At 37.8% G+C, this 14,643-nt stretch overlaps 1 pseudogene; it reads right to left on the bottom strand.

Annotated features, from left to right (window-relative positions):
- Positions 1 to 12,402: 12,402 nt before the first annotated feature.
- On the bottom strand, positions 12,403 to 12,501 carry LOC112658767 (U6 spliceosomal RNA; annotated as a pseudogene).
- Between the last annotated feature and the right edge of the window lie 2,142 nt (positions 12,502 to 14,643).

The following is a 14,643-nucleotide window of genomic DNA, read 5'->3' as shown; positions in this document are numbered from 1 at the left end:
AAAGAACAAACTATATAAGCATGTGTCGTTATGAAATATAAATTGTATAATTTCAGTGATTGTTCATAAGTTAACTGTTCTTTTTTCCTATAAAGATTTTATTCATTTCTTTGAGAGAGAGAGAGAGAGAGAGGGAACGTAGAGAGAGAGAATGAGCAGAGGTGGAGGAGCAGAGGGAAAAGGAGAAGCAGACTCACCGCTAAGCAGGGAGCCCAGTGGGAGCTCCATCCCAGGACCCTGGAGTCACGACCTGAGCTGAAGACAGACGCTTAACCAACTGAGCCACCCAGGCACCCCAGGAGTTAACTGATCTTATTTTTGTATCTAGAGCTGGCTTTGCACACTATAAAGATGAATGGTAAAATGTATGCTAATAATTTAAATTTTTAATTTTTCTCTATTTAGAATGTTAGATAACAAATAGAAAACACTGTGACAAGTGAAGAGAAATACTGCAGAAGAATGAAAAAAGCTTCATATTTTAGTACCTTAAACACTACATTTTTCCTGCTTTTTTCAACAAGAAGCTCTACATATTCATTTTGTACTAAACCCAGCAAATTATTTTTTTATTAAAGATTTTTATTTATTTATTTGTGATAGAGAGAAAGAGTGAGAGAGAGAGGATGAGCAGGGGGCAGAGGGAGAGGAAGAAGCAGACTCCTGATCAGGGGCTTGATCCCAGGGTCCCAGCTGGGATCATGACCTGAGCAAAGACAGACCTTCAACCAACTGAGCCACTCAGGCACCCTAGACCCAGAAAATTATGTAGCCAGCTCAGGTTTCTGCTCACCAATCCATCCTATAGCAAAAATGAACTAAATCATAAGTATTATTAAGTCATTTTCTTGTTTAAATGAAACTTGCCAAAATCTTACCCTACAGCTGGACACTACACAGGATGTTCAAGGAGGAGAAAGGGATCTGAAATGCAGCTTGCACTTTGCCTGCCCTGACACCTTAGCACCCTGACATCGTGGTAAAAGACTGGCCTTAGACCAAGGAATTACCCCAGCCCTGCCCTCCTCGCATTGTGGTAGTGTTAAATTTAAAGTCCATGCAAATCAACTAGAGGTCTTGTTAAACTAAAGATTCCAATTTGGTTGGTCTGGGATGAGGCCCAAGATTCTGCATTTTTTTTTTAAGATTTTTTTTTTTAAGATTTTATTTATTTACTGAGAGAGAGAGAGCATGAGAGGATACAGGAGAGAGAATCTGAAGCAGATTCTATGCTGAGCAGAGCCCAATGTCAGGCTCCATCCTATGACCATGAGATCATGACCTGAGCCTAAACCAAGAGCCAGGTTTAACTGACTGAGCAACCCAGGCACCCCTGAAGATTTTGCTTTTTTTTTTTTTTTTTTTAAATTTTATTTATTTATTTATTTATGATAGTCACAGAGAGAGAGAGAGGCAGAGACACAGGCAGAGGGAGAAGCAGGCTCCATGCACCGGGAGCCTGACGTGGGACTTGATCCCGGGTCTCCAGGATCGCGCCCTGGGCCAAAGGCAGGCGCCAAACCACTGCGCCACCCAGGGATCCCAAGATTTTGCTTTTTTGAGTAATCTCTACACCCAACATGGGACTTGAACTCACTACCCCAAGATCAAGAGTTGCATGATGTACCCACTAAGCCAGCCAGATACCCCTTTGAGAGTCTTCATTTTTGCCAGCTTTCATGTGATGCCCTTTCTGCTCATTCATGTACCACATTTTGAGTAACAGAGCTTTAGAAAACCCTACTCTTGGGGTCCTCAGGCAATGCCACTTTCATACAAAAACCCCATTCTGGTTCAGATACGATCAAATTCCTGTCCAAATAATTCTGAATCCACTTCTAACTGTTTGCTGGAAGGGAAAGGCAAATAGAACTAAGACAAGTTGGTCAAGATGTCCACATGGTATATGAACAAAGCCCTTTTTGGTATAAGATGGATTTGGAAGTGGAAATAGAAGAGACCCAGGCTTGAAGTCATATGCCAATGCTGAACTCTGAGTCCAATAATTTTTTTTTTAGATTTTATTTATTTATTCATAAGAGACACAGAGAGAGAGAGAGGCAGAGACACAGGTAGAGGGAGAAGCAGGCTCCATGCAGGGAGCCCGACATGGGACTCAATCCCGGGTCTCCAGGATCACGCCCTGGGCTGAAGGCAGCGCTAAACCACTGAGCCACCCGGCCTGCCCAAGTCCAAGAATTTTGAATTTGAACTTGGTCTTTTAGGTCATTATGCAATTTTATGTGTCAAGTTAGAAGAATAGAACACACTCATTTAATAGTCGATTAGATTGATCTACAACTTTAAGACGTAGGCCTCGATTGTACTTCTGCCTTAAGCTCTGCAAATATTAGAGGCAAGTCTATGGAGCTTCACCCACCATGAAGGGGCATTTTATTTGGATAAAGACACCTTCCACTGCCCTTTTCACTCTCTGAGGCCAGGCCTGGAGTCTCTTAAGTTGCAACTGCCCAGAGAGAATACTTATTTCTAATTCACACAAGGCACAAAGTAAGCATGTAGGAGGCAGACAGCATTTTTTAAAAGTAAAATTGAACAGGAAATAGAAAATATAAGAATGCTTTGCATATAGTAAAAATATTGTCGTGAAATATGGTTCATACATGCATATCTATGAAATTTGTAAATTGGTGGCATTATAAACTATATATTTTTCTTTGAGTTATGGTCAAAGAAGTGTGAAAGCATCAGTTCCAGATGGTAAAGCCCTCCATAATCTGGTTGTAGATTATCTCTTCACAAGCACATCTTGCAATTAATTTTCCTTTCCCAGACCTGCCTTCTGTCTATCTAAGCAGTTTGCACTGTAAGTGCAATGAACTTTTCTCCATTTCTAGAAGGCACCATGTTTCTTACCCCAGCACTTGCATATGTTTTCCCTCAGCTTGAAACCTTCTTTCTCTATCTCTTCACTTAGATAACACTTCCTCAGCCATGAGGATTTAGTACAGACATCATCTCCTTGGGAAGCGTTCTCTGCCCCCTATGTTTAGGTAAGTGACTCTTCTTTAGGGCCTCAATAGCATCCTTTCCCCTAGCAATGAATTCATCACCATGTTGTATAATTGCTCAGCTGATTTTAGTCTTATGTAGGAAGGGACAATGACTGCTTTGTTTATCTATACCTCTATTGTTGAGCACAGAATCTGACATATAGAAAGTGCTCAGTAAATAATGTTGCATTGAATTAAAAACACATTTTCTATTTTTTTTTTTTTTAAGTAATCTCTACACCCAACATGGGCTCAAACTCATGACCTCAAGATCAAGAGTCAGAAGTTCTACCAATTGAGCCAGCCAGGTACCCCACACATTTTCTATTTTCTGTGTAAAATATATTACACTATCACATATGCATCACATTGTACTTCAATCTTTTCAAGGTCTCTGATTATTTTCTTAGGATAAAGGAAGCAAAAAAAAAAAAAAAAAGGATAAAGGAAGCAAAATTATTACTGGACCAAAGAATAAAATCATTTAAAAATCTTTGATATATTGCTGATTTCATTTCCAGAAGTTTATTTTTCCAAATCTATTTAGGAACTATTGACAATTTTTACAATGTTCAGTTGACCTCATTTAGGATATATATATTTTATATCTCTTTCTCTCTCCATTTATAAAAGTCTTATTTTTGTAATCAAAATATAAGTTTTAAAATTTTCCTGATACATGATCTTCATAGCTTTTTTTTTTTTTTTTTTTTTCGAGAGAGAATGGGGGTAGTGGGGAGAGGAATCGAGGAAGAGGGAGAATCTTTTTTTTTTTTTAAGATTTTATTTATTGATTCATGAGAGACGCAGAGAGAGGCAGAGACATAGAGGGAGAAGCAGACTCCCCACTGAGTAGAGAGCCTGATGCAGGGCTTGATCCCAGGACCCCAGGATCACAACCTGAGCCAAAGGCAGACACTCAACCACTGAGCCACCCAGGTGCCCCAAGAGAGAGAATCTTAAGCAAGCTCCACACCCAGCACCGAGCCTGATGTGGGGCTCCATCTCATGACCCTGAGATAGTGACCTGAGCCGAAATCAACAGCCAGACACTTAACCACCTGAGCCACCCAGGTGCCCTTGATATTCTTAATTCTTTTAAAGATGACTAAGCATTTTATATATGTTATGAATATATGCACACATATATGTGTAAAAGCATCATTATTGTGAATCTGAAGTCTTCTCCACCATATTTTTATTACCAGATATCACTGGCATATAGGAAATCTAATAGAGTTGGTAATTGCGGTCTTATCTGGCTGCCGTATTGATCTTTCAGCTATAAATGTACACAATCTTATCTTATGCAAATAATAATATATGTATTTTCTCTTTTCTACAGTTATGCTTCTTATTTGTTTCACATCTCACTTTAATTGATAGAGTTTCCAGAACTTGTTAAATAATTGTAATAAGGGCAGGATCCCCTTTGTATTCCTTACTTTAATGGAGACACTAATATTTGTGTTAAGTGTGATATTGCTTATATTTCATGAAAGCATCCTTTATTATTTTAAGGAATTTTTATTCACTTTTTAGTTTATTGTCATTAAGACTCAAAAGTAGGGGTACCTGGCTGGCTCAGTCAGTAAAGCACACAACTCTTGATGTTAGGGTTGTGAGTTTAAGCCCTACGCTGGGTATAGAGATTACTCTAAAAAAAAAAAAAAAAAAAAAAAAAACACCCTCAAGGGGAGTCTGGGTGGCTCAGTTGGTTGAGTATCCAACATTTAGTTTTGGCTCATGTCATGATCTCAGGGTTGTGGTATAAAGCCCCACCTTGGGCTCTGTGCTGAGCTAGGAGTCTGCTTGAGATTCTCTCCCTCTGCCCTTCCCACTCATACACTCTGTCTCTCTAAAATGAATAAATATTTTTTTAAATATAACTTTTATTTTTATCATACATATTTTAAGCACCTCAAAAGTAGGATTTGCTTTTTATCATATGTCTTTTAAGCACCTATCTAAATGAATATATACCTTCCCTCATTTGACCTATTGATGTGATGTATAGAGCAAATGTTTTGGGACAAACTTGACTCTTTCTTTCTTTCTTTAAAAATTTTATTTATTTATTTGAGAGAGAAAGAGAGCAGAGAGAGACACTGAGCAAGCATGGTGGGGAGAGGGGCAGAGAGAGAGGGAGAAGCAGACTCCCCGCTGAGCAAGGAGCCTGACATGGGGTTTGATCCTAGGACCCTGAGATTATGACCAGAGCTGAAGGCAGCTTAACTGACTGAGCCACCCAGGCACCCCAACATGACCATTTTTTAACCAATAGTAGAATTTAACTTGCAAGTATTTGTTTTATTTAGGATTTTTACATTTCTTTTATAATGAAAATAGGTCTGAATTTGTGTGTGTGTGTGTGTGTGTGCTTTGTCAGATTTTTATATCAAAGTTAATGCTGATTTTATAAAATTAAGAGACTTTCTATCTTCCTCTATTCTATGTAACAGATTCAATACAATTACAACATAATTGTATTGAATTACAATACAGATTACAATATAATTGTAATTATATTTTTCAGGAAAGAATCTACTCATTAAACTATCTAGGCCAGAATTCATTGAGGAGTTAATTCTTTAATATCTTTTTCAATCTCTCCCATAGTTTTTAATCTCTTTCTGTTTTCTACTTCACTTAATTTTAATAATATATTTTCCTAGAAAATTTTCAATTTTATCAATATTTCCAAACATATGGCCAGGCATTATGAAGTAGTACATAAAATATTCATGATTTTTTAAAAGATTTTAAATTTTTTAAAAAAGTAATTTCTACACCCATCGTGGGCCTCAAACTTAGAATCCCAAGATAAAGAGTCACACATTCCAGCAGCTGAGCCAGCCACATACAGCAAAATATTCATGATTTTTAAAAAAATCTTGTACCAGTCATTGTATTACCATTATTAATTTTCTGAATTGTGTTTTCACCCTCTTTCCTCAATTAAGCTGCCTTTTTTTTTTAAATTTCTTTTTATTGGAGTTCAATTTGCCAACATATAGTATAACACCCAGTGCTCATCCCATCAAGTGCCCCCTCAGTGCCGGTCACCCAGTCACCCCAAACCCCCGCCCACCTCCCTTTCCACCACCCCTTGTTCGTTTCCCAGAGTTAGGAGTCTCTCATGTTCTGTCATCCTCTGATATTTCCCACTCATTTTCTCTCCTTTCCCCTTTATTCCCTTTCACTATTTTTTATATTCCCCATATAATGTTTGTCCTTCTCCGATTGACTTACTTCACTCAGCATAATACCCTCCAGTTCCATCCACGTCGAAGCAAATGGTGGGTATTTGTCGTTTCTAATGGCTGAGTAATATTCCATTGTATACATAGACTACATCTTCTTTATCCATTCATCATTCGATGGACACCGAGGCTCCTTCCACAGTTTGGCTATTGTGGACATTGCTGCTAGAAACATCGGGGTGCAGGTGTCCCGTTTCATTGCATCTGTATCTTTGGGGTAAATCCCCAGCAGTGCAGTTGCTGGGTCTAGGGCAGGTCTATTTTTAACTCTTTGAGGAACCTCCACACAGTTTTCCAGAGTGGCTGCACCAGTTCACATTCCCACCAACAGTGCAGGAGGGTTCCCTTTCTCCGCATCCTCTCCAACATTTGTTGTTTCCTGCCTTGTTAATTTTCCCCATTCTCACTGGTGTGAGGTGGTATTTCACTGTGATTTTGATTTGTATTTCTCTGATAAGCTGCCTGACTTTTGTCTGCATTACTGGTTCTTTAGAAGGAAAAATAGTTTGGGGATATATAAACCAATTACATTATTCTCTTATTTTTAATTTTTTTTGCTTTTCCTCATTTTTTTCTTTTTTCTTTTTATTTTTTTAAAGATTTTATTTATTTATTCATAGAGACAGAGAGAGACAGGCAGAGACACAGGCAGAGGGAGAAGCAAGCATCATACAGAGAACCTGATGTGGGGACTTGATCCAGGGTCTCCAGGATCACGCCCCAGGCTGCAGGCGGCGCTAAACCGCTGCGCCACCGGGGCTGCCCTCCTCATTTTTTTCTTTTTAAATTTTACCTTATATTTGATAGTTCTCTATTTCTTTCCTTTTTTTTTTTTTTTAAGATTTTATTTATTTATTCATGAGAGACACAGAGAGAGAGAGGCGGAGAGACAGGCAGAGGGAGAAGCAGGCTCCCTGCAAGGAGACCAATGCGGGACTCAATCTCAGGACCCAGGATCACGCCCTGAGCCGAAGGCAGAGGCTCAACCGCTAAGCCACCCAGGTGTCCCAGATAGTTCTCTATTTCTGATTGGAATGTTATATTTGGTTCATTTATTTTCATTCTTTGTTTTTCCAGAGTGGAAATATGTAAGATCATAAATTTGCCAGTAAGTACAGCTTTGGCTACAGTCTATACGTGTTGCTATAAACATTATACTGAACTTTGGCTTTGGCTTTGGAATTAGGCTAAAATCTGCTGTTAGACTATTACATTTCAACTTTAGCCTATGGAAGACTGAATTGTCAAATACTGACTTTAGAGGAATTCAAGGCATCTCTAAACTTGTGTGCAGCCAATGACCATGCAGTCATATATATTACCATAATCTTTAATCAGATTAAGTACATCAGTAGTGTGTTAGCTCTCATTCTCCACCTTTCCCTTTGGACCATTGATTTCTTAGCTTCTCCCATCATATTAATTCTTATTCCTATAATAAACTCCTCAAGTGGTTCTATTTCCCTGTCCTAACTGATGTACTACTGAAATCTTGTTCTCTCAGAATTCCTCAACTCAGTAAATAGCATCAACAACCATCAATTTCCCCCTTAACTCCCTACTTTCAGTCCAATGCTAAGTCCTTGGCAAACTAAGTTCAAAACACATTGTTGAATATGCCCACTCTTTCTAGTTCCTCTGCAATACTCTTGTCCAAGTAACTTCATCCTTTACCTGGTTCCATCTCCATCATCAACCCCCAGTACCAATTCTGTTTCTAAATACTAATTTTAAACATGTGAAAAACTTCAATGGCTTCCCATTGTACTTACTCACGTAGTCCTTTCATAATTTGGCTCCACTCCTGCCAACTTTTCCAAACTCATCTTGAGCCACTTACCTCCTTTACTGAATATGCTCCAGCCACAGTAGCTTCCTTTCAGTAGAGACCAAGCTCTTTCTCCTCTCTGGGTTTCCACACATACTGTTCATTCTGCTTGAAATGTTCTTCCAGGTCCCCTTTATTCCTCACTTTCCTTTGTTTACTCTTTCAAATCTGAGTTTGCATACATCACTTCCTCTGAAAGCCCTTCCTTGACTAGCCTGAGTAGATCCTCCTTATTATTCTGTAACATGGTATTATGTTAATTTCTTGTTTGCATTTATCTCATTTTATAAATGTTTTGTTTGTTTATTTATTTATTTATTTATTTATTTATTTTCCCCTCACTTAGCTGTGGTTTCCGTGAATGTAAGAGGCATTTCTGCTTTATTTACCAAGTGCATAATTCAGGGCCTGGCACATAATCGGTGTTCAGAATGTGTTTACGGAATGATGAATGTAGTGAAAGGATTCCTCCTAGCTTATTTATAGTTTCTGTTTTCTTATAATTTTAGTTTGACATGACTTCTTGTAGCCCAGCCCAACTCCCTCTGCATGATACTCTCTTTGTTTTTTCTCCAGGAATGATCTGCTGCTTGATGCTGGTTTAACTAATTATGGCAAGGCAAGGGTGAGCGGTGTTACAGGGTAAAACTGTGACAGCTCAGGCTGCTCCCTTAGCAGGGGCTTTGGGTAAGGTTACCGTTGAAAAGAACTTTGAGGGGATCCCTGGGTGGCTCAGCGGTTTCGCGCCTGCCTGCCTTTGGCCCAGGGCGCGATCCTGGAGTCTCGGGATTGAGTCCTGCATGGGACTCCCGGTATGGAGCCTGCTTTTCCCTCAGCCTGTGTCTCTGCCTCTCTCTCTCTCTCTCTCTCTCTCTGTGTTTCTCATGAATAAATAAATAAAATCTTAAAAAAGGAAAGAAAAGAGCTTTGAGACATACCGTGATGGACGTGTTCAGTGTAAGAATTATTAGTATATTTTCCTCTTTTGTGCCATGATTCATCATGAAAATCTGAATAACCAAAGATTGCTTGTATTCAGGGATTCCATTAAGAAATAGAGTGGGAATACTTTGATAAAGCCATTATGGTTTATATTTACATAATCCTTATTCTTTTTGTAGTTACCTGTATAAATTCTGTAGCTTCTTATAATTTAATCCATCACCTTTCACTAAAGTTCAATGCAAACAGCTAAAATGACACTGGACTTTCTTTTTAAGTTATTTATTTATTAAAGAAAATATAAATAAATATAAATAAAATTTAAGTAATCTCTGTATCCAAAGTAGGCTAAAACTCACAATCCTGAGATAAAGAGTAGCATGTTCTTCCATCTGAGCCAGCCTGGCACCCCTGAGATTGGATTTCTTCCTTTCTTTCTTTCTTTCTTTCTTTCTTTCTTTCTTTCTTTCTTTCTTTCTTTCTTTTTCTTTCTTTCTTTCTTTCTTTGATTGGATTTCTAATTTTAAAAAAATGAACAAAAAAGCTATAGAAAGAATGTCTAGCATTTCAAAAATAAAAAGTCTAGCATTTCAAGTATATTTAAAATATTAACATTTTTTTTAATTAACAGAGTTTATTTTTAAGAGTGTTTCTAGGTTTGTTTTTTTAAAGGTTTTATTTATTTATTCATGAGAGATACACAGAGAGAGATGCAGAGACATAGGCAGAGGGAGAAGCAGGCTCCATGCAGGGAGCCCGATGCGGGACTCTATTCAGGTACCCTGAGCTGAAGGCAAACGCCCAACTGCTGAGCTACCCAGGTGTCCCTTTTTAAGACTGTTTCCAAGTTTAAGAAAACTGAGCAGAAAATAGTTTCCAGGGATCCCTGGGTGGCGCAGCGGTTTGGCGCCTGCCTTTGGCCCAGGGCGCGATCCTGGAGACCCGGGATCGAATCCCACGTCGGGCTCCCGGTGCATGGAGCCTGCTTCTCCCTCTGCCTATGTCTCTGCCTCTCTCTCTCTCTCTCTCTGTGTGACTATCATAAATAAATAAAAATTAAAAAAAAAAAAAAAAAAAAAAAAAAAAAAAAAAAAGAAAATAGTTTCCATATACTTCCTCCTCCAGCCTTCCTCTACCCAGGTGTTAACATTGTGCATTACTTGGTACATTTGTTACCATTGACAAACCAATATTGATACATTATTATTAACTAAAGTCCACAGTTTACATTAGTGTTCACTCTTTATGCAGTATGTCCTGAGTTTTGACAAATGTATAATGATCTGTATCCATCATTATAGTATCATACAAAATAGTTTCATTGCCCTAAAAATTCCCTGTGCTCCAACTATTTATCTACCCCTCCCTCCCTCTGAACTCCTGACAATCACTGATCTTTTTCTAAGTTTTGCCTTTTCCAGAATGTCATACAGTTGAAATCATACAGTTTGCAGCCATTTCAGATTGGTTTCTTTCACTTAGCAACATGCATTTAAGATCTCTCCATGTCTTTTCATGGCTTGGTAGCTCACTTCTTTATAGCACAGGATAATATTCTATTATATGAATAGAAAAGTTTGTTGATCCATTCACCTATTGAAGGACATCTTGATTGCTTCCAAGTTTTGGCAATAAGGATAAAGTTGCTGTACACATCATGTGGATTTTGGGGGGTACCTGGGTGGCTCTGTTGGTTAAGCGTCTAACTCTTGATTTTGGCTCAGGTCATGATCTCAGTCGAGATTGAGCCCAGTATTGGGCTCCGCGTTGGGCTCCATGCTAGGCACGGAGTCTGCTTGTGATTCTGTTTCTCCTTCTTCCTCTGTTCTTTCCTTGCCCCTCTCCTCACAAAACAAAACATCATTTTGGGTTTTTTTGTTTTTTTTGTTTTTGGTGTGGGCTTAAGTTTTCAACTAATATGAGTAAATACTAAGGAAAGCAACTGGTGAGTCACATAGTAAGTGTATGTTTAATTTTGTAAGAAACTGCCAAACTATCCTCCAAAGTGTCTATACCATTTTGCATTCTCACTAGCAATGATTAAAAGTTCCTGTTGCCCAAGGCACCTGGGTGGCTCAGTCGGTGGAGCATCTGACTCTTGATTTTGGCTCGGGTCATGATCTTGGGGTCCTGGGATGTAATGTGCATCAGGCTCCATGGTCACTGGGGAGTCTGTTTCTCTCCCTCTCTCTCTCTGCTCCTCCCTCTGCTTACTCTCTCTCTCTCTCAAATGAATACATCTTAAAAAGTAAATAAATAAAAGTTCCTGTTGCTCCACATCCTTGCAGCATTTAGTGTCCATGTTTTGGATTTTGGCTATAATAAGTGTGTAGTAGTATTTCATCATTTTAATTTGCAATTCCCTAATGACATGTGATGTTGAGTATCTTTTCATATGTTTATTTGCCATCTGTTTATCTTTGGTGAGGTATCTATTCAGATCTTTTGCTTATCTTTTATTTTTATTTTTATTTTTTATTTTTTTGCTTGCTTATCTTTTAATTGGGTTCTTTGCTTACTGTTGAGTTTTACGAGTTCTTTGTATCTTTTTTGTTTTCTTAAAGATTTTTAAAATTTTAAATTTTTAAAAATTTATTTTTAATTAATTTAATTAATTTTTTAGAAATCTCTACACCCAACATGAGGCTTGAACTCACAACTCCAAGATCAAGAGTCACATGCTCCACTGGCTAAGCCAGCCAGGCACCCCAGAGTTCTTTGTGTATTTCAGATATTAGTCCTTAGCAGATAAGTGCTTTGCAAAGATTTTCTCCCAGTTTGTGGATTTTCTTTTCATCCTTTTAGCAGTGTCTTGGCAAAAAGGATGTTCTTAATTTTAACACAACAGCCTTTTAATTACCATAAAGATAAGATGTCAGAGATGTTGCAAAAAAACTTCCTTTTTTAAAAGGAAAAAAAAATCCAACTTTTAAAAGGGAAAAATCCACTTTATTTGTAACAAAACTATCTTGATTACTAGTAAGATGTAATTGAATGACTTTCAGTCTGTTTGACTCTAGGTTTTTGTGATTCTGAAAGAATGGTGGTGTATTGTGGATTTTTCCTATATTAACTCTAGGGTCCCCACTCCATTATCACGTTAATATATGGTATTTGAAGAAAGTTTAGGAAACATCAAAAGAAGAAAATCTGATTTTTCCTAAACAATGTGGCACTAAGTGCAAGAATATTGGATGACAAAAACTCAAACAGGTGTGCTTATATATCTGCCTTTCATTAACTGCAATTAAATTAACCTTTCATTACTTCATGGATGAAAAGGCAGAAATGAAATACATAAATAATTAACTTTTAATTAAAAAACATTTTAAAAATTAAATTAGATATATTTTTTTAAAATATGGAATGCTTCATGAATTTGTATGTCATCCTTGTGCAGGGGCAATGCTAATCTCTGTATTGTTCCAATTTTAATATTTTAGTAAATGTGCTGTTGAAGTGAGCACATAGTTAACTTTTAAAAAACACATATTTAGGGGTGCCTGGGTGGCTCACTTGGTTATGTGTCTGTCTCTTGATTTCAGTTCAGGTCATGATCTCAGGGTCATGAGATTGAGCCCTGTGTTGGGCTCTGTGCTGGGCATGGGGCCTGCTTAGGATTCTCTCTCACTCTCCTTCTGCCCCTCACCCCACCTTCCCAAAAAATAAAATGAAAACCATATTTATGGGAAGTAGTATCACCAAAGTGTCTGAAGTAAAAAGCAGATGGTCTCACTCCATGTCATCCTTCTCTATAATTGTAATTATTTTCTATAGAAACAAAAATCTTTATGTCTATCTGGTTATACACATACATACAGACATGCAAGCTTCATGAGTCCAGGGTTCACCTATGTCTATCTTGATGTACACCATTGTAAGCCTAGTGCATACCATGGACTTCAGTACACAGAAGGTGCTAAATTTAATGAAGAAATGTCACACTCTACATTGTTTTTAGGTGGCTTTTTTTTTTCTTTTAATGTAAGAATGTAACCTGAATATGTATCCATGTTAGGGCATTGATAGCTATTTCATTATTTTCAATGGCTCCAGAATAATCCATTATGTGAATGCACTATAATTTCTTCAACCAGTACCCTATTACTGGATGCTTAGGTTTTATATATATATATATATATTTTTTTTAAGATTTTATTTATTTATTCATGAGAGACACAGGGAGAGAGAGAGAGAGAGAGAGAGAGAGAGAGAGAGAGGGAGAGAGGCAGAGACACAGGCAGAGGGAGAAGCAGGCTCCATGCAGGGAGCCCGATGTGGGACTCAATCCTGGGACCCCAGGATCACACCCTGGGTCAAAGGCACAGCCAAACCTCTGAGTTACCCAGGCTGCCTGGTTGTATATATTTTTACACACACACACACACACACACACACACGCATGCATACACATACCTATGTACAGCATTACAAACAATACTCCAATAAGCATTATAGCCAAATTATTTTGTATAAAAGTTTTATCAATTTGTCTTCTAACAGTTGAATGTGTGTTTAGCTCTCCACATCTATGCTAGGGATGATATCCCAAATTATATATTATCAATCTTTGTTATTGTTGCTGTTTTTTTTGTTTTGAAAAAGGGAATTGCAGGCTATTTTGCTGTAAAGGGAAGTTTGGATTCGAATAGGGGACGATCCTAAATGGCAAATAGGATATTTGAATATTTTTGAAGTAATGATAGAGTTTGAGATTTCTTTCTTTTTTTTTTTTTTAAGATTTTATTAATTTATTCATGAGACACACAGAGAGAAGCATAGACATAGGTAGAGGGAGAAGCAGGCTCCCTGAGGGGGAGGGATCCTGGGATCACAACCTGAGCCAAAGGCAGACACTCAACCACTGAGTGTCTCAGGTGCCCTGAGAGAATTTTTTTATACATTATAAAATGTTTGAGCTGGAAGAGATCTTAAAAATTATCTGTTTCACGAACTAGGGGTGGTGGAAGGGGAGGAGGGTGGGTGGGGGGTGGGGGTGAATGGGTGACGGGCACTGAGGGGGCACTTGATGGGATGAGCAGTGGGTGTTATTCTGTATGTTGGTAAATTGAACACCAATAAAAAATAAATTTATTATAAAAAATTATCTGTTTCAATGAACTTCTTTTGTAGGTGGGGAAACAGAAATTCTGAGAAGTAAAATGACTTATTTAACCACACACTACCCATTAGTAGCAGATCTGATATTAGACCAAGATTGTTTGGGTCTCAACCTATTATTCTTTGGTTTTATTCAGCAAATATTTACGAAGCATCTTATGCTAAGTACTAAAGAGGATTCAGCAAGTAAGAACACATACTATTAGCACTTTTTTGTGCCAGATCTTTCAGATCCATTTTAATCTAGCCCAATGTATATACCATACCAAATCAATCAATCAATCTACTAATTTTTTTTGTTTTGTTTTACTGTGTTGTTTAGTATTATTAGGTATTCCTATGTTTCAGTAATGGTAGTAATTCTTGGAGTCAAGCCTGGAATAAGTTCTGTAGATCAGGAGGAAAATTATACTATTGTTTTATTCAAAAAGGAGAGCATGGCTGATTGCTTTTTTCTCAGGACTGTTGAGAGTAT

Source organism: Canis lupus, chromosome 12 (assembly GCF_003254725.2).
Source record: "Canis lupus dingo isolate Sandy chromosome 12, ASM325472v2, whole genome shotgun sequence".
Taxonomy (NCBI): Eukaryota; Metazoa; Chordata; class Mammalia; order Carnivora; family Canidae; genus Canis; species Canis lupus.
Note: the sequence above shows the minus strand (reverse complement) of the source record. Positions and strands in the feature narration are given on the sequence as shown.